At 45.6% G+C, this 20439-nt stretch overlaps 1 protein-coding gene across 1 annotated transcript in view; it reads right to left on the bottom strand.

Moving 5' to 3' along the window:
• VASP (vasodilator stimulated phosphoprotein) overlaps positions 1 to 20439 on the bottom strand; it is a 183422-nt gene that overhangs the window by 157086 nt on the left and 5897 nt on the right. The gene's annotated exons all lie outside the window — the stretch shown is intronic.

The raw sequence follows: 20439 nt of genomic DNA, 5'->3' as shown, positions 1-20439 counted from the left end.
TCTCTCTGGATTTGAGCCACATCACTGTAGGCAAGGAAGGAATGGAAGCTGAAACTTAGAACACTCTGGTGTGCACATGTAAGATTTGTCTCTGATTTCTGGCCGGGGCGGTCTTAGCAAGTGTGGGGCCCTATGCAGACCAATTTGGTGGGGCCCCATCCTAGCCCTGCCCCACTGTAGCCCCGCCCCATCCTAGCTCCACCCAATTGATAAGATTATTCCATTTTTAGAACATTTTTTATTTATGAAATTTCAAATAAAGACAAATGAAGCTAGTACAAAAAAACTGATTGAAATAATAAGCACAATGCTATCATGAAACCTCCCTCCCCAGAAATTATTCAGTTCAAATCCAATACAATTAGTAGTTCCAATTCTCATAACAAAGGAGAATAAAGGAAAAATATTAAGAAAAGATTTAGTACTTTCAAATTCCCCTATTACTCTGTAACCCATATGTGCAATAAAATAAAAATGAAATGAAAAGATATACAATAAAATAAAGTGATGTGTAAAATATAATGTACATGTACAATATAAAAACATATAGACCACCAAGGTATTAAAATTGTTTTAAAATATATACCACAACTCTCTGACTCAAGAAGACTCCGACTGTCTGTCATCCATAATTGTCTGACAACACACATAAAAAAAATAAGTAAAAATAAAATAGACACCATTAATACCTTATACACCAATATACCAGCCATACGGAAAATGCAGACCATCAACAACATGAAGCTAGCAAGGGATCATAATATCACAATTCTCATGTAGAGCCACAAAACACCCTTTTAGAAGTAGTGTGTCATGATTTAGGCTCTACACCCTTTCTGATGTTTGCTGCCACCTTAGTAAGGCCAACACACAATCTCTCCACTGCAAAACACTATACACAAACTTGTGCAAAAACACACTCATTACCTTAACAAACCATAAACAGCACTAATTCCAAGGACAGGACGAGGTACAACCTTATGCGTGGCGTGGAAAGGCAACTGTAATTACACCGGGCTCTAAAACACCAGTGCACAACCTAGTCAAAAAAAAAAACAAAAAGGGCTGCAAACTATACGCTTGCAGAATACTGCACCTTCCTTGATCACACCTGAAAAACACATGAAGGCAAAATACTGAACTGGAAAGTTACCTCAAGAAGTCAGACTCAGCATGCAGCAATACTACAAAAATTGAAACTTACATGCAAAATATCACAGATGCACATTTCCAAAAACTGACATATTCCAATTAATAAATCCTGAATAAAATAGTTTTTTCTACCTTTGTTGTCTGGTGACTTTGTTTTTCTGATCATGCTGGCTCAGTATCCGATTGTGCTGCTATCTGTCCTCTTAACTCCGTTTCCAGGGCTTCCTTTCCATTTATTTCTTTACTTTCTGCCTTTCTTCTTCATTTATTGCCCTACATCTGTAAGTAAAAGCTGGGTCCTCCGCAGGCTTGACTGTCCAGTGGATCCAGCTTCTGCCTATTTTCTATATCCATGTGCACTTTTTCTCCTCTCTTCCTTTTCCTTCACCTCCTTCCTCACTCTTCCCTCGCCTCCATCCATGTCCAGCACTTCTTCTTTCTCCTCCATCCACCCATGTCCAGCGACCCTCCTGTCCCCCCTGCCATCCATCTATGTCCAGCAGCTCCCCCTGTCCCCTCTGCCCTCCCCTGCCATTCACCTATGTCCAGTGACCCTCCTGTCCTCCCTGCCCGCCCCTGCCATCCACCTATGTCCAGAAACCCCCCTCCCCTGCCATCCACCCATGTCCAGTGACCCTCCTGTCCTCCCTGCCCCTGCCATCCACCTATGTCCAGAAACCCCCCTCCGCTCCATCCACCCATGTCCAGCGACCCTCCTGTCTCCCCTGCCCTCCCCTGCCAACTGCCATCCACCTATGTCCAGAAACCCCCTCCCCTGCCATCCACCCATGTTCAGCGACCCTCCTGTCCTCCATGCCCGCCCCTGCCATCCACCTATGTCCAGAAACCCCCCTCCCTTGCCATCCACCCATGTCCAGCGACCCTCCTGTCCCCCCTGCCATCCATCTATGTCCAGCAACTCCCCCTGTCCCCTCTGCCCTCCACTACCATCCACCTATGTCCAGCGACCCTCCTGTCCTCCCTGCCCGCCCCTGCCATCCACCTATGTCCAGAAACCCCCCTCCCCTGCCATCTACCCAGGTCCAGCGACTCTCCTGTCCTTACCCTCCCCTGCCATCCACCTATGTCCAGAAACCCCGCTCCCCTGCCATCCACCCATGTCCAGCGACCCTCCTGTCCCCCCTGCCATCCATCTATGTCCAGCAACTCACCCTGTCCTCCCTGCCATCCACCTATGTCCAGAAACCCCCCCTCCCCTGCCATCCACCCATGTCCAGCAACCCTCCTGTCCCCCAATGTCAACTGCCATCCACCTATGTCCAGTAACCCCCCCCCCCCCGTCCTCCACCCATGTCCATTGACGCGACTCTCCTCGTTCCCATGCTCCCCCTCCCTCCAGCCACCTAAGCCCCCCCTGACCCACCAAACGACCCTCTTCTGCCACCCGACCTGGCCGGCACCTCACCTGACCCAGCATTTAAAAAAAATCTCCAAGCGACGGTGCCTGCGTCTGAGTAAAAGAAGAAAAAACACTTCGAAGTTCATCCATCTGCCTGCCTTCCCTCATGTCCCGCCCTCTGATGTAACTTCCGCAAGGGCGGGACATGAGGGAAGGCCGGCAGATGGACGAACTTCGAAGCGGTTTTTCTTCTTTTACTCAGATGCAGGCACCGCCGCTTGGAGATTTTTTTTAAATGCTGGGTCAGGTGAGGTGCCGACCGGGTCGGGTGGCAGAAGAGGGTCGTTTGGCGGGTCGGGGGGGGGGGCTCAGACGGGAGGGGGGCTCAGGTGGCTGGAGGGAGGGGGAGCAGGGGAACGAGGAGAGTCGCGCCGTTGGACATGGGTGGAGGGCAGGCGAGCAGCGGCGGTCCGGCGGCGAGGCACAGTTGAGGCGCGCCGCGCGGGGCCCCCTTAGGCACGGGGCCCTATGCGGCCGCCTCGGTCGCCTCTGCCTAAGACTGGCCCTGTTTCTGGCCCTGTGTGCTGAGAGGTCACCGCATGCACACGCCAGTAGGTCAGGTGTCAGACCTGAGGTCTGCGCATCAGCCCGGGAGCAAAGAGGATTAATTGTAACATAGTGACAGCAAATAAAGACCTGAACGGTCCATCCAGTCTGCTCAATAATTACACTCACTATCAATTCATGATTAAATCAACGAGTGTGATACTATATACTTTCTTTCGTGTTTCTGGAACATAGACCATAGAAGTCTATCTGGCCCTATACTTATGTTCCAACTGCTGGAGCCCACTCCAGTCTATTTGTCTTCTCATTTGTGGGATACAGACCGTAAAAATCTGACCAGCACTGTCCTTATGTTCCAGCCACTGAAGTTGCTGTTTAAGCCCTTTCTAGCCCATCCTAAACCAGACTGCCATATATTAGACACAGACCATGGTTCGGGATAAGGTATCTTGCAAGGATACCTATGTTTGAAGGTGCTGCACGGGATGGATCAGCTCTTCGTCGATCGCTTCTGTCTCCTCCGACGTCGCTTTCCTTCTTCCTGTGCCCGCCCTCCTCTGACGTAAATTACCTACGTTGGTAACTTACATCAGAGGAGGGCGGGCACAGGAAGAAGGAAAGCAACGTCGGAGGAGACAGAAGCGATCGATGAAGAGCTGATCCATCCCATGCAGCGCCTTCAAACATAGGTGAGAGGCGCTGCACCGGCCATTATGGCGGAGAGGGGGTCCGGTGGAGAGGGGGAGCGGTGGCGACCAACTCAGGGGGGCGGGGCACGGAGGCGGAGGATGGCGGGAGGCAGAGCATTGGCGACAGAAGAGAGAGACAGGAAGGGAGTTGGGCCCTGCGCTGCAAAAGTGTAGATTTTTAACAGTTTGTATTTCATACACGGAGAAGCGGGGAGCAGCGGCGACCTCAGGCGGGGGGGGGGGGGCAAGGCCGTCCACACAGGACGCTCCTGATGAGTGCCTTTGCCCCCTCCCAATCCTTTTTTAATGTTTGTGGAGACATGCAGGGGAAAGCGGGGAGCCACATGTTTGTGTTTTTTTTGTTTTTTTTTTTAGGTTTTGACATTTGTGGCATGCGCAGAGCAGCCAGCATAACGCTTGGCTGCTCTGCGCATGCTTTAGGAGCCGATTACTGACGGGGATTACGCCAGTTTGATGCATTGTTCTTTACAATACCGCACCGAACATGTGCGACTTGTTTTTTTGGAGCATTGTTCGTTTTTTAAAATTCGGTAATGGCTTTTATGTTTTTGCTTTTTTTACGTTTAGTTGATGCATCTGGGCCCAAGTCAGCACGGCTTTTGTGTGGGGAAATCTTGCCTGACCAATTTACTTCAATTCTTTGAAGGAGTAAACAAACATGTGGACAAAGGGGAGCCGGTTGATATTGTGCTGGATTTTCAAAAGACGTTTCACAAGGTACCTCATGAAAGGCTACAGAGGAACTTGGAGGGTCATGGGATAGGAGGAAATGTCCTATTGTGGATTAAAAACTGGTTGAAGGATAGGAAACGGAGAGTGGGGTTAAAGGGCAGTATTCACAATGGAGAAGGGTAGTTAGTGGGGTTCCTCAGGGGTCTATGCTAGGACCGCTGCTTTTTAATATATTTATAAATGATTTAGAGATGGGAATAACTAGTGAGGTAATTAAATTTGCTGATGACACAAAGTTATTCAAAGTCGTTAACTCGCGACAGGATTGTGAAAAATTACAGAAGGACCTTACAAGACTGGGAGACTGGGCGGCTAAATGGCAGATGACGTTTAATGTGAGCAAGTGCAAGGTGATGCATGTGGGAAAAAAGAACCCGAATTATAGCTACGTCATGCAAGGTTCCACATTAGGAGTTACAGACCAAGAAAGGGATCTGGGTGTCGTCATCGATAATACACTGAAACCTTCTGCTCAGTGTGCTGCTGTGGCTAGGAAAGTGAATAGAATGTTGAGTATTATTAGGAAAGGTATGAAAAACAGGTGTGAGGATGTTATAATGCCGTTGTATCGCTCCATGGTGCGACCGCACCTTGAGTATATGTTCAATTCTGGTCGCCGCATCTCAAGAAAGATATAGTAGAATTGGAAAAGGTGCAGCGAAGGGCGACTAAAATGATAGCGGGGATGGGACAACTTCCCTATGAAGAAAGACTAAGGAGGCTAGGGCTTTTCAGCTTGGAGAAGAGACGGCTGAGGGGAGACATGATAGAGGTATATAAAATAATGAGTAGAGTGGAACAGGTGGATGTGAAGCGTCTGTTCACGCTTTCCAAAAGTACTAGGACTAGGGGGCATGCGATGAAACTACAGTGTAGTAAATTTAAAACAAAATCACAGAAAGGTTTTCTTCACCCAACGTGTAATTAAACTCTGGAATTCATTGCCGGAAAATATGGTGAAGGCGGTTAGCTTAGCAGAGTTTAAAAAGGGGTTGGACGGTTTCCTAAAGGACAAGTCCATAAACCGCTACTAAACGGACTTGGAAAAATCCAAAATTCCAGGAATAACATGTATAGAATGTTTGTACGTTTGGGAAGCTTGCCAGGTGCCCTTGGCCTGGATTGGCCGCTGTCGTGGACAGGATGCTGGGCTCGATGGACCCTTGGTCTTTTCCCAGTGTGGCATTACTTATGTACTTATGGTTCAGCCTGGTGTGTATTCCTTAGATAGTTCTCGCTTTCCCTTTGTATGCCTAGTGTGTTCCCTTGTGGGGGCTCCCTGTATCGTTGTATGCTGTAGGTACAGCCTAGTTCCCTTGTGTGCTGAATGGTTCAGCCTAGAGTGTATTCCTATAGTTGGTTTCCTTTTTCCTTGAGTGTGTGTTGTATAAGCCTAGAGTGTTTCTTTCTGGGGCTTCCTGTATTCTTGTTCGCCTGTGGCACAGCCTTGTATACCGTTAGAGGCTTCTGCCTCTCACCCTTTCCTTTTTGGCTGTAACCTGCACTGTGTGTGCTGCTTGTGGCCCAGCTCCGCGTGGAACCCTTGTTGTTCTTGCTCCCTTCCTAGAGTGTGACTCGGTTCCCGGTCGGCCGTGAGGCCCGCTTGCTTGGTCTCTGCATGAGTGGGTTCCCAATCAGCCATGAGGCCTGCCTAAATGCTCTATCTCCCACTTTCTGGTGGTGCCTGTTGGCTGTTATGAGTGTGCAGGGCTTGGTGGCTGGGGTGGTGCGTAGGGCCTGTTCAGTCTACCCTAGGCCTTGACCAAAATCCTATACTAGGCCTCGGCCTGGGCTCAAGGGCTCACGTCCGGAATAATACCCAGATTGTTGGACTGAATGCTACAAAATGTTGTAAACTGTGATGGAATGTCTCTGTTCTTTTAAAGAAATAAAAGTAAGGCTTGATGACAATTCAGTGGAGTGCAGTTTAGGAAAATAGGATGGACTGTGTGACATGAAATACTTCCCAATACTATTTTGGGAAGAAATCTGGGATGAGTGTGTAGAAGTACTTTGCTGTGCATGAATTCCATATACAGTGGGTAATGTACTAGGGCCTATACTTTACCTTCCCTCCTAGCTAATGTTATGGGTTATTGTTTATTTACAGACTTGATATACTGCATTTCAAAATATACGAAGAAGCCCATAAAGTGGATGACACTGATAGCCATGGTTGGACTGCTTCTTTGGACTATTCAGTAGATTATTTTTAATGAGATCTTTCATGCACTTTTAAAAACTGAACTCTACTGTGGTGATTATCTGGCATGTGAATAGTTATGTGAAGTTTTTGAGACAGTTGTTAAGTTTTCTACAATGGAGTTAATACGTATTTGATTTACTTTTGTGTTCTGAGAAATAAAAGTTGAACTATGTTGAAGAACAGCCCTTATTATCACTAAATACCAGCAAGATGCTATCAAATGAGCTGAGCTTTTTTATAACAAACACATCTTTTTAGCTACATTAACACTACTGTTACAGATCTCTTATGTGAACTATTTATTATAGGTTGGCTGGGAAAAACTTTGAAACTCTTTGGGGTTAAACGAAGATGTAACATTAGATAATAAAATATAAATACAATATAAAAGATAAATAAGATCAATTGATAAATCTGGAATGTGATTTTAATAATAGAAAGTGTAGAAATTGTTTGGTATATCAGTGTTTTGGGTTTTTGTTTTTATACTTTATGTACAAAACAAATCCAACTGGAAGCACTATCCCTGGCTTTCATCCAGATTCTATCCAAAGAATTTAATAGAGTTGTACCTTACATCCAAACTGTATCCCAAAACACTTTATAGAGATATGACCACACATTTCTTACACACTACTATTACTACTTATCATTTCTATAGCGCTACTAGACGTACGCAGCGCTGTACACTTGAACACGAAGAGACAGTCCCTGCTTGACAGAGCTTACAATCTAATTAGGACAGACAAACAGGACAAACAAGAGATAAGGGAATATTAAAGTGAGGATGATAAAATAAGGGTTCTGAACAAATGAATAAGGGTTAGGAGTTAAAAGCAGCATAAAAAAGGTGGGCTTTTAGCTTAGATTTGAAGACGGCCAGAGACGGAGCTTGACATACCGGCTCAAGAAGTCTATTCCAGGCATATGGTGCAGCAAGATAAAAGGAACGGAGTCTGGAGTTTGCGGTGGAGGAGAAGGGTGCAGATACTACTATTACTACTTAACATTTATAAAGCGCTACCAGGGTTACGCAGCGCTGTACAATTTAACACAGAGGACAGTCCCTGCTCAAAGGAGCTTACAATCTAAAGGACAAAAAAGTGCAGTCAATCAAATTGGGGCAGTCTAGATTTCCTGAATAGATGAATAATGGTTAGGTGCCGAAAGCGACATTGAAGAGGTGGGCTTTGAGCAAGAATTTGAAGATGGGCAGGGAGGGGGATTGGCGTATGGGCTCAGGGAGTTTATTCCAAGCATAGGGTGAGGCGAGGCAGAAAGGGCAGAGCCTGGAGTTGGCGGTGGTGGAGAAGGGTACTGAGAGGAGGGATTTGACCTGTGAGCGGAGGTTACGGGTAGGAGCGTAAGGGGAGATGAAGGTAGAGAGGGTTAATAAGAGAAGCTTGAATTGTATGCGGTACCTGATCGGAAGCCAGTGAAGTGACTTGAGGAGAGGGGTGATATGAGCATATCGGTCTAGGCGGAGGATAAGACGCGCAGCAGAGTTCTGAGTGGATTGAAGGGGGGATAGATGGTTAAGTGGGAGGCCAGTGAGGAGTAGGTTGCAGTAGTCAAGGCGAGAGGTAATGAGAGAGTGGATGAGAGTACGGGTGGTGTGCTCAGAGAGGAAAGGGTGAATTTTGCTGATGTTATAGAGAAAGAAGCGACAGGTCTTGACTGTCTGCTGGATATGCGCAGAGAAGGAGAGGGAGGAGTCGAAGATGACTCCGAGGTTGCGGGCAGATGAGACGGGGAGGATAAGGGTGTTATCGACTGAAATAGAGAGTGGAGGGAGAGGAGAAGTGGGTTTGGGTGGAAAGACAATGAGTTCGGTCTTGGCCATGTTCAGTTTCAGGTGGCGGTTGGACATCCAGGCAACAATGTCGGATAAGCAGGCCGATACTTTGGTCTGGGTTTCTGCAGTGATGTCAGGTGTGGAGAGATAAAGCTGGGAGAGATTTACCCAATGAACAGAGTTCCCGGGAAGGAATGTAAGGAGAGATGAGAGTGGAGAGGTACTGAGGAGCTGCAGAGTGAATGCACTTATAGGTCAATAAGAGGAGTTTGAACTGTATGCGGAAACGGATAGGAGGCCAGTGAAGTGACTTGAGGAGAGGGCTAATATGAGTATAACGACACTGGTGGAATATTAGTTGTGCAGCAGAATTTTGAACAGATTGAAGAGGAGAGAGATGGCTAAGTGGGAGGCCTTTGAGAAGCAAGTTGCAATAGTCTAAGCAAGAGGTGATAAGAGTACTGCCTACATATAGTACATCCCAGCCCACAGATGCCTTTGTTTGAGATGATTCTCAGAGGGCGGAGGAAACTGATCCAATGACTTGCCCATGCCCCATCTGGATGAACCTCCTGACAAAGAAAAACTGCCGTTGCCAAGTTTAACATTGCACCCTCAAGGTTTAGTAAAGCCATGAAGGACAAAAGTCTAAAAAGTGAGGGTCAGTGCCCTGTCAGATAAATGTTTTATGTTTTTATTTATTTATTTGTTACATTTATACCCCACATTTTCCCACCTATTTGCAGGCTCAATGTGGCTTACAAAGTACCATAAGGCATTTGCCATTTCGGTTGATAACAAATACAAGATTGTGTTGTGGTCAAATGAGGTAGAATTGAATCAAGTCATGAGGTCGAGGAGAAAGAGGAAAGTAAATTGTCTAGTACGATCATTGATTATGGTGTGTTGCTGGATGTGAGGATTTATGTTGGATCGGTGGGATACGATTTTTTGAAGAGTTAGGTTTTTAATGATTTCCTGAAGTTTAGGTGGTCATGTATTGTTTTTACTGCATATGAGAGTCCATTCCATAGTTGTGCGCTTATGTAGGAGAAGCTGGATGCATAAGTTGTTTTGTATTTTAGCCCTTTGCAGTTTGGATAATGTAGGTTTAGGTATGATCGTGCTGATCTGAGTCTATTTCTAGTTGGTAGATCTATGAGGTATGTCATGTATCCTGGGACTACGCCATAGATGATTTTAAAACATGCATATTTTCAAAGCACTTAGCCTTCCAAAGTTGCATTGGTTTCTATGGAACTTTGGAAGGCTAAGTGCTTTGAAAATGAGCCTGTTTATGGACCAAAGTGCAGATTTTGAAGATGATCCATTCTTTGATTGGGAGCCAGTGTAGCTTTTCTCGTAGGGGTTTAGCGCTTTCAAATCATGTTTTACCATATATCAGTCTGGCTGCTGTGTTTTGGGCGGTCTGGAGTTTTTTTGTGAGTTGTTCTTTACATCCCGCGTAGATTCCATTGCAGTAATCTGCATGGCTTAGGACCACTGACTGTATTAGTTTACAAAAGGTATCTCTCGGGAAAAAAGGTTTTATTCGTTTGAATTTCCACATAGAGTAGAACATTTTCTTTATTATGGTTTTTACTTGGCTCTCGAGAGTGAGGTTGCGATTGATTGTGACTCTGATTATTTTTGGGTTGTCTGAAATAGGGAGTGCATGTCATGGTGCGTTTATGATTGCGGGTTTGTAGTTGTTGTGTTGAGATGAGAGGATAAGGCAGTGTGTTTTTTCAGTGTTCAGTTTTAGTTGGAATTAGCTTGCCCAAGAGTCCATGATGTTCAGGCCATCATTGATTCCATTGGTTATTTCAGTCAAGGCATGTCTGAAGGGAATGTAGATTGTAACATCATCTGCATAGATGAATGGCTTAAGGCCTTGATTGGATAAGGACTTTGCCAACGGGATCATCATCATGTTGAAGAGTATTGGTGATAATGGTGATCCTTGAGGTACTCCACAGGTTGCTTTCCATGGGGTGATATGTTTGAATTTGATTCAGAACGGTGGTTAGAAAGCCCTTGATCCACATGAGTACATTTCCAACAATCCTGAAGTGGCCGAGTCTTAGTAGTATGTAATGGTTTACCATGTCGAATTGGAGGAGAAGTATGCTTTTACCTATGGCTATTTCCTGTTTGAATTTGGCGAGGAGAGTGACTACAACAGTTTCGGTACTATGGTGGGAACGGAATCCGTTTGGTCACCAAGCTCTCCATCAATTTTACTACTAGTGGGATGGACATAGTAACATAGTAACATAGTAGATGACGGCAGAAAAAGACCTACACGGTCCATCCAGTCTGCCCAAGATAAACTCATATGTGTATACCTTACCTTGATTTGTACCTGTCTTTTTCAGGGCACAGACCGTATAAGTCTGCCCAGCAGTATTCCCCGCCTCCCAACCACCAGTCCCGTCTCCCATCACCGGCTCTGGCACAGACCGTATAAGTCTGCCCTCCACTATCCACACCTCCCAAGCACCAACCCCTCTTCTCCCCACCTGCTCCGCCACCCAATTTTAGCTAAGGTTCTGAGGATCCATTCCTTCTGCACAGGATTCCTTTATGCATATCCCACGCATGTTTGAATTCCGTTACCGTTTTCATCTCCACCACCTCCCGCAGGAGGGCATTCCAAGCATCCACCACCCTCTCCGTGAAAAAATACTTCCTGACATCTTTCCGGAGTCTGCCCCCCTTCAATCTCATTTCATGTCCTCTCGTTTTACCACCTTCCCATCTCCGGAAAAGATTCGCTTGCGGATTAATACCTTTCAAATATTTGAACGTCTGTATCATATCACCCCTGTTCCTCCTTTCCTCCAGGGTACACAACTGGGCGGTAGTTGGTGAGATCGTTTGTTTTTTTTCTTAGTGTCTTTTGGTATTGGGGTAAGTCGGATGTTACCATATTCCATATACCATAATTGATTTTGCTTCATCTGTAGATGAAATTGTTGTGCATAGTCTGAGAATCAAAGGAAATTACTATGAAAGTTCAGCCAGCTCCATATTCAAAACACAATCTAAATTCTGCACTCCATTTTCTCTTAGCAGTATCCAGGTACATAAGAGCAATATTCAGCAGTAAATAAAAGCAGCTTTGGACAGGAAATCATGGGGCAGGGTTCAGGAACACATACACAAACCCGCAGGCATCCTTAGGACATTCCTTGTGATCTTAGACAATCGGTTAACTCTGCAGTGGGGACAAGAATACCTACTGTTCCTAAATGTATCTGGCCTTGACCTACTAATGAAAAGATTTGAGCTAAATCCAAAATCTCCTCACATAAAAGGGGTATTTGCTCATCAGTTTCCTCCTTTGAGTGGAGGAGTGGCCTAGTGGTTAGGGTGGTGGACTTTGGTCCTGGGGAACTGAGGAACTGAGTTCGATTCCCACTTCAGGCACAGGCAGCTCCTTGTGACTCTGGGCAAGTCACTTAACCCTCCATTGCCCCAGGTACAAATAAGTACCTGTATACAATATGTAAGCCGCATTGAACCTGCCATGAGTGGGAAAGCGCGGGGTACAAATGTAACAAAAAATAAATCCTAATAAGTATATGTCCCTTTTAATTGCTTTTAAGATCTGCTCCCTAACACATAAAATCATCTATGGGACCGCACCGGAATACATGCTCCCCTTGATCGACCTTCCGCCTAGAAATGCCAACCCTGCCGCTCGGTCATATCTCCACCTCCATTTTCCGAACTGTAAGGGAGTCAAGTACAAGAAAATCTTCGCCTCGTCCTTCCGTTACTGGAGTCCCAAACACTGGAATACGTTACCTCATCACCTTAAAACTCAAGAGGATCATGTCCTTTTTAAGAAGTTGTTAAAGACATTCCTCTTTGCTAAGACTTACCCCTCATCTTACTATGTTGATTAATGTATCCCTTGTCCCCTACCCTACCTAGTTCACTCTGTTAGATGCTTGCCTAATCTTTAAGTTTGTACTCTTATTTAACTTACTGTAAGCCACATTGAGCCTGCACAAGTGGGAAAATGTGGGATATAAGCAACAAATAAATAAATAAATAAATAATGTTTTAAGTTTCAAAATTTACATTGAGTTTTATTTAGATATCATCTGCATTTTAATGTTCAGATGTCTGTGATTTAATTAATGTATTATTTGTGCATTGTTTTTATCTTATGCCTTTGAATTTATAAGTATTGAGAGTTTGTGTTTTTTAATATTATTAATTTTAATTATATATGTACTAACATTTTTAATTATATTATTAGTATGTCTCTATTGAAAATTGATAATCTTGTCTTTAGTGTATATGTCAATTCTGAGACAGTATTTTATTTTGTTTAGTTATTACTTTTTAACAAATGTATGTTTGTTTTTGTGACACAGTTGATAATCCCTGACGCAGCCTCTAGATAGGCAAAACGTGGCCACATCAGGTTGTGTTTTAAAGTGTCAAGAATAAAAGCCTTTTTAACTATTAGAAGATGTGTGTTCTGCTTTTGTGGACTATACTGCAAACTTATCTAATGCATATTTATTGTATAAATATATCGCAACAACTATGTAATATTCAAATAATTTATTATGTACTTCAAAAACTTATACTAAAATAATATGAAAATATTAAAACTCCTGTTTATAGTAATGTTGTAAACATAGCAGAAAAACCTATTACATATACTCATAACAAATACTAACTGCAGCCTTACTGTAGTACAAGAACATATGTCCAATTCAGTCTTTGTAAGATGAAATGTACTTATTTCAGGGAGACTTTGTGGTAATTGCTGTTTTGTACTTAGGCATCCGAACCGATGATGTCATTTGGAGCGAAACACGGACCGTGTTGGGTTTGGCTAAGTATTTGGCACGGGTTCAAGTCTCAGCATTGTCTTGTTGTTTCATGAACTTATATAGTGCATCTGCACCCTACTGCACAGAAGACTTTTTTAGGGATTCTTTATATCTCTGGATGGTTGCTCAATTGAAGAGGATATTTAAAGGAGAATGTTTTGCGATTCATGACTATTCTTAATGTAATTGCAGCAGTGTGTATCAACGAGGAATTCCTGTTTAAAAACATCACTGGAGGACCACTGAGATAAGTACATTTCATCTTACAAAGACTGAGTTGGACATAGTATTTGTTATGAGTATATGCAATAGGTTTTCTGCTGTGTCTACAGCATTACTATAAGCAGGAGTTGTAACATTTTGATATTATTTTAGTATAAGTTTTTGAAGTACATAATAAAGAGTTTGAATATTATATAATTGTTGCAATGTATTTATAAGTTAGATGATTACAACTATATTGTAATTTATTTACAATAAATAAATATGCATGTGAAATATGCACATTTATTGTGGATATCCTGAACACCTGACTGGCTGGGTGTGTCCTGAGAACTGGGTTGAGAACCACTAGCTAAACGAAGGGGGTAAACCCAGGTACACTGCCCTCCTCTTCAGAGTGCAGGGGACACAAAGCAGCAGCAGCAGCAACAGGAAACTGCAAGATCAGAAAAAGAGAACATACAGGAAGCACGTTGTGTTGGATCATTATTTTCAGGAACGTCCAATCTGGAACATTAGTAATCCTTTGGTCCTGTCTGTGGCCAAGATGCACTAAAAAATCGTTAAAGCCCTTCCCTTACCGATTCCCTTAGCGAATCGGTAAGGAACGGGCATGCATCAAGGAATAGGAATGCAAATGAGCTGCTCGTTGTAGCTCACTTGCATTCTCTATTCCATCGTTAAACAGTTGGCCAGTAGAGCATGTGCAGAGCAGCCAAGCGTTATGCTGGCTGCTCTGCGCATGCCAAGGACGTCCTTTATGGGCGTCCTTCAGTATATATATATATATATATATATATATATATATATATATATATATATATAAAAAGACGAGCTGTGCCTATGGACGTCCTTTGCCCCCCCCCCCCCCCCCCGAGGTCGCCGCCACTCCCCCTGCATTGAAATGTGAAATGACAGCTTCCCGCAGCCCCGGGCTCCCCGCCATCCTCCGCACCCCTGTGGCCCCGCCCCCCCCGAGGTCATCACCGCCGCTCCCCCCTCCGTCTGCCACCGGGCCGGGCCCTCACAGCACCTCTCACCTCCGTGTGAAGGCGCTGCAGCAAGCAACAGCTGATCGCCTCCCTTCGGACTTCCCTCCTTTCCTCCCTGGCCTGCCCTCGTCTGACGTAACGTAACGTAACATCAGACGAGGTCAGGCCAGGGAGGAAAGGAAGGAATTCCGAAGAGAGGCGATCAGCTGTTGCCTGCTGCAGCACCTTCACACGGAGGTGAGAGGCGCTGTGAGGGCCCGGCACAGTGGCAGACGGAGGGGGGCGGGTGGAGGGGGGAGCGGTGGCAGCGAAGACCTCTGGGGGGGCTGCGGGGGCGGGGCCACGGGAAGCTGTCATTTCAATGCTGGGGAGAGGGAGGAGCGGCAGTGGCGGCGGCGGCGTCTGAAGGGGAAAAAAAAGCCAAGTGCACGTCAGGGACGTCCTTGAAGGACATCCATGTTAGGTACTTTAGAAGGATGTCCCTGACGAGCACTTGTGGCACGCAGCTTGTTCTTTTTTTTTTTTTTTAACATGGGTGTTAGGCGCTTTCCCACTGGTCTCCCTGGGTCCGCTCACAGCAGCCCCAGCCTGAGAGGTGTAGACCTCACGTTAGGTTTTTTTCACTGTAAGGGGATCGAAAAACCGTACTGCATCTCATTATACTAGCCTTGCAATAGCCTTTGGATCATCTGCATTCCGTTTTCGTTAGCTGCTACCGTGATCGGAAAATGGCCTTTAGTGCATGACAGGGTTTACTACTTGCTCGTTAAGTTTAGTGCATCTGGCCCTGTGTGTGTGTGGGGAAACAATGTGTCCAGACTGCTGGCCTGAAGATTATACCCCCTTTCCCCACCTTTCTTCTAACAACTGGGGGGAACGGTAACAGGCAGCCTTTGAATAAGGTGGTGGTGGGGTTCAATAAAACGTTACCGTGGCACAATGGCTGGCTATGTAATACTTTAAAAGTATGACTTTAGGGGTTAGTTGCTTTTTTTTTTTTATTGCTAAACCCTAGAGGGCATCGCAATGCACTCGAAGCTCTCAAGATGAATTTTAGAGGGTCGTGCCGTGTTTCCGGGGCTTGCCGGGACTTTGCAGTCAAGCGTGTATAACAGAATTGCAATGCCCCAAAGAATGTGCTTCCGGAACCGAACCGATGGGATTCTCCAGACTCCCGTCACTCCCCCGGCTTTAGACTATGTTTCGCTTCCTGACACTCTTAGCAGGGGAAATGAAGGCGGAGTGCACGTCAGAGGTGAGGATATCACAGCACTTATTTTATCCAGATTCCAGGAGAGCAGGAGGGGAAGCTGAGGTACGTGGCAGATCGCTGGGTCCTGCAGTCCATTCTTATCCCGTCCCCCTCCCCCTCCCCCTCCCCCCCGGAAGGTGCTTTTTATGCACCCGCAGCTTGAGGGAAGGACGGCTTCAAGCACTCTCACATGCCTTTCCCATATAAGGCTCACTTTCAGCACAGTATTTGCACTCAGGAGTTTGGACATCCCACAGAAAAATGTTGAAAAGGGAAACCGCGATGACACAGCATGACTGAGGAGATAGAGGGGGAGGGGGAGGAGGAGAAGGAAAGGACAACACAGAAAGAAGAAAAGTGAGATCACCTCCTCGGGTCCTCTCGAGACACTTCCACTGTAGCTGGCTCCAGGGGCACTGTCTGTCCTAATAGCTCCAACTCCAAAAACCAGGGCACAGAGCTCAAATGTCATACATATGCTCTAGAGAACACCCCGAAACGTGGTCGTTCTCTCAAATCCCTTTACTAAACCTCAGGGCTTCCACCAGTTAGGCGAACCCGTGTAACAGTGATGTGCAATCACCACCAAAAATTCGGACCTCAGGCAGGCAACACAGAGAAGGATAATGGCAGGTGGTGATAGGTGTGGAGGGGACAGTGTTTGTTGGACCTGGGACTGGCAAAAAAGAAAGTGGACAAAGACATGAGACCAGACAGGGTGAATTCTAAGGTGTTAAGATCTGATCAGGCAGTCCTTGGAGATGGGTGGTCCAGTGGGACTGTAGGAAAATGGATGCAGTGGTTCCGTTTCATGAAACTGGAAACCGTGAGGAGGTTGGAAACTACAGGGTTAGTTAGCCTGACTTCACTTAGAAAATTAATGGAAAGGATGGTGAATACAGAGGGTTGCAGGATCCAAGGCAGCATGGTTTTATCAGGCCATGTCATATGAGTTGGACTTATATTTTCAATTGGATGACAAGAGTATTGAATCCAAGGGTGTTCTGCATGTGGATTACAAAGATTTCAGCAACATTTTTGATATGCTTTTGCACGAGAGGCTCACAGATACTGAGCAGTCTGGAGGTGGATGGTGGACTGGATTACAAATTGGTCGAGTGATAGAAAGCAGAGTACTGCTAGAGTGCCCAGGAGGGTGATGGTAACTGGGTACCATTGCCCCTCCTCAGGGGGAAGAGAAGGGAACGTCACCCTTCCTGTTCCTCATGGAGGATGGGCAATGGTCTGTTGCCACTACTACTACTACTATTTAGCATTTCTATAGCGCTACAAGGCATACGCAGCGCTGCACAAACATAGAAGAAAGACAGTCCCTGCTCAAAGAGCTTACAATCTAATAGACAAAAAATAAATAAAGTAAGCCAATCAAATCAATTAATGTGAACGGGAAGGAAGAGAGGAGGGTAGGTGGAGGCGAGTGGTTACAAGTGGTTACGAGTCAAAAGCAATGTTAAAGAGGTGGGCTTTCAGTCTAGATTTAAAGGTGGCCAAGGATGGGGCAAGACATAGGGGCTCAGGAAGTTTATTCCAGGCGTAGGGTGCAGCGAGACAGAAGGCGCGAAGTCTGGAGTTGGCAGTAGTGGAGAAGGGAACAGATAAGAAGGATTTATCCATGGAGCGGAGTGCACGGGAAGGGGTGTAGGGAAGGACGAGTGTGGAGAGATACTGGGGAGCAGCAGAGTGAATACATTTATAGGTTAGTAGAAGAAGTTTGAACAGGATGCGAAAACGGATAGGGAGCCAGTGAAGGGTCTTGAGGAGAGGGGTAGTATGAGTAAAGTGACCCTGGCGGAAGATGAGATGGGCAGCAGAGTTTTGAACTGACTGGAGAGGGGAGAGGTGACTAAGTGGGAGGCCAGCAAGAAGCAGATTGCAGTAGTCTAAACGAGAGGTGACAAGGGTGTGGATGAGGGTTTTGGTAGAGTGCTCGGAAAGAAAGGGGCGGATTTTACGGATGTTATAAAGAAAGAAACGACAGGTCTTGGCAATCTGCTGGATATGAGCAGAGAAGGAGAGAGAAGAGTCAAAGATGACCCCAAGGTTTCGAGCTGAGGAGACAGGGAGAATGAGAGAGCCATCAACAGAAATAGAAAACGGGGGGAGCGGGGAGGTGGGTTTGGGGGGGACAATGAGAAGCTCGGTTTTGGTCATATTTAATTTCAGGTGGCATTGAGACATCCAGACAGCAATGTCAGACAAGCACGCTGAAACTTTGGTTTGGATGCAAGGTGAGATATCAGGGGTAGAAAGGTAGATTTGGGAGTCATCAGCATAGAGATGGTAGGAAAAGCCATGGGATGAGATTAATGAGCCAAGAGAAGAAGTGTAGATAGAAAAGAGGAGGGGACCAAGAACAGAACCCTGAGGTACGCTGACAGGCAGAGGGATAGAAGTAGAAGAGGATCCACCAGAGTGAACACTAAAGGTGCGGAGGGAGAGGTAGGAAGAGAACCAGGAAAGGACAGAGCCCTGGAATCCAAGTGAGGACAGGGTATCGAGAAGAATGCTGTGATTGACAGTGTCAAACCCAGCGGAAAGATCAAGAAGAATGAGGATGGAATATTGACCTCTGGATTTAGCCAGTAATAGGTCATTGGAGACTTTAGTAAGCGCAGTTTCGGTTGAGTGGAGAGGGCGAAAACCAGATTGTAGTGGGTCAAGAATAGCATGTGAGGAGAGAAAATCAAGGCAGCGGCGGTGAACAGCACGCTCAAGTAATTTGGAGAGAAAAGGAAGGAGGGAGATGGGTTGGTAATTAGAGGGACAAGTAGGGTCGAGTGAAGGCTTCTTAAGGAGAGGTGTGACCACAGCATGTTTAAAGGCAGCAGGGACAGTCGCAGTGGAAAGTGAGAGGTTGAGAATGTGACAGATAAAAGGAATAAGAGCAGGAGAGATGGCATTAAGAAGGTGGGTGGGAATGGGATCAGAGGAACAGGTGGTACATTTTGAGGAAGAAAGGAGAAGTGTAGTTTTCTCAATAGTAACTTCAGGAAAGGAGGAAAGGGAATGAGGGGAAGGGGAGAGAGGGGAACGGACTAGTGGAGGGAGAGCTGGTGAGGTAGAGAAAGCAAGGTTTATCTTTTGAACCTTGTTGTGAAAGAATTCAGCAAGGGTCTGAGGAGATAATGAAGGGGGAGTTGGGGGAGGGGGCACCTTGAGGAGAGAGTTCAATGTGGTGAAGAGAAGTCGAGGATTAGAGCCAAGAGAGTTGGTCAGTTGGATATAATAATCCTGTTTGGCACGTAAAAGAGCAGATTGGAAGGAGGTCAGTATGAACTTAAAGTGTAAGAAATCAGCAAGGGCCCGAGATTTCCGCCAGAGGCGTTCGGCGGAGCGGGTACAGGAATGTAGGTAGCGGATATTAGAAGTCAGCCAAGGTTGGGGTTTTGTATGCCTTACAGGGCGGGTCATCAAAGGTGCAAGAGTGTCTAAGGCAGAGGATAGAGTATTGTTGTAAGAAGAAACAGCCTCGTTGACAGACGTGGATGGTGCAACAGTAGAGAGGAGGTTTGAAACATGGGAGGATAGAGATGAAGGGTCAATATCGTGAAGATTCCTAGATAAATTAGATAGGATAGGACGGGACTGGGAGGGAGGAGAGTTAAGTGTGAAAGTTATAAGATGGTGATCAGAGGAGGGATGATCAGAGGCAAGGAAACTAGAAGGTGAACAGTTGGAGGAGAAGATGAGATCAAGACAGTGACCATTTTGATGAGTGGGGGAGGTGGAGCATAGTTGGAGATTAAAGGGCCAAGTGGGGAAGGCAGTGGGTGGAATCTGGCCAGCAATGTAAATTGACCCTGCAGCCCTGGGGCAGGATAGGTTATTAGCATATGTACGCCCAATAAAGCTGCAATCTCGTATTGCCAGATTGGAGTCATGATTATTAAGAGTACTGGGGTGGGGGAGGTAGAAAGTCACTGCTACAGTTAATGAAATTCACTCTGAAAAGAGAGAAGTAATTAGTGGAGGCCCTCAAGAATCAGTCCTGTTCTATTCAACATTTTTGTAAGCAATTTTGAGGGGTTAGAAGGAAAAGTTTGTAGATGACATGTAGATCTGCAGAGTGGACACTTCTCAATGAGTTGAAAGAATGAGAAGCAATCTAAAAAAGTCTTGGTGTAATCAGTTTCTCAACAGTTAAGGTTCAATGTACAAGTGCACTCTTGCATTTGGGGAACAGAAATCAGAGGGAGCACTACACAATGGGTGATCCTGGAGAAATGGAGAGCTAGAGAGATAGCTCAGGGTGATAGTGTCTGTGGATCTGAGGATGGTAAAAAGAAGTGTGATAAGACAGTAGTCAAAGACAGGAGGATGCTGGAGTGCATAGGAATAAGTATATCCAAGTAGGAAAAGGGTGGTGATAATTCCTCTGTAGAGAGTGTTGGTGAGGCCTCATCTGGAATACTGTGTGCCATGGGAGGCTGTCTGTAGAAAACACAACAAAAATGTTGTGGAGTCTGCACCAAAATTATATGAGACCAAAAATCAAACCTATATATACCTACAAAAGAGAGGTGGGGAACCAATAAACCAGAGTTTCTCAACCCAGTCCTTGGGACACATCT

The sequence above is a fragment of the Microcaecilia unicolor genome, chromosome 11, assembly GCF_901765095.1.
Source record: "Microcaecilia unicolor chromosome 11, aMicUni1.1, whole genome shotgun sequence".
Classification (NCBI taxonomy): domain Eukaryota; kingdom Metazoa; phylum Chordata; class Amphibia; order Gymnophiona; family Siphonopidae; genus Microcaecilia; species Microcaecilia unicolor.
This window is presented reverse-complemented; position numbering and strand designations above follow the sequence as displayed.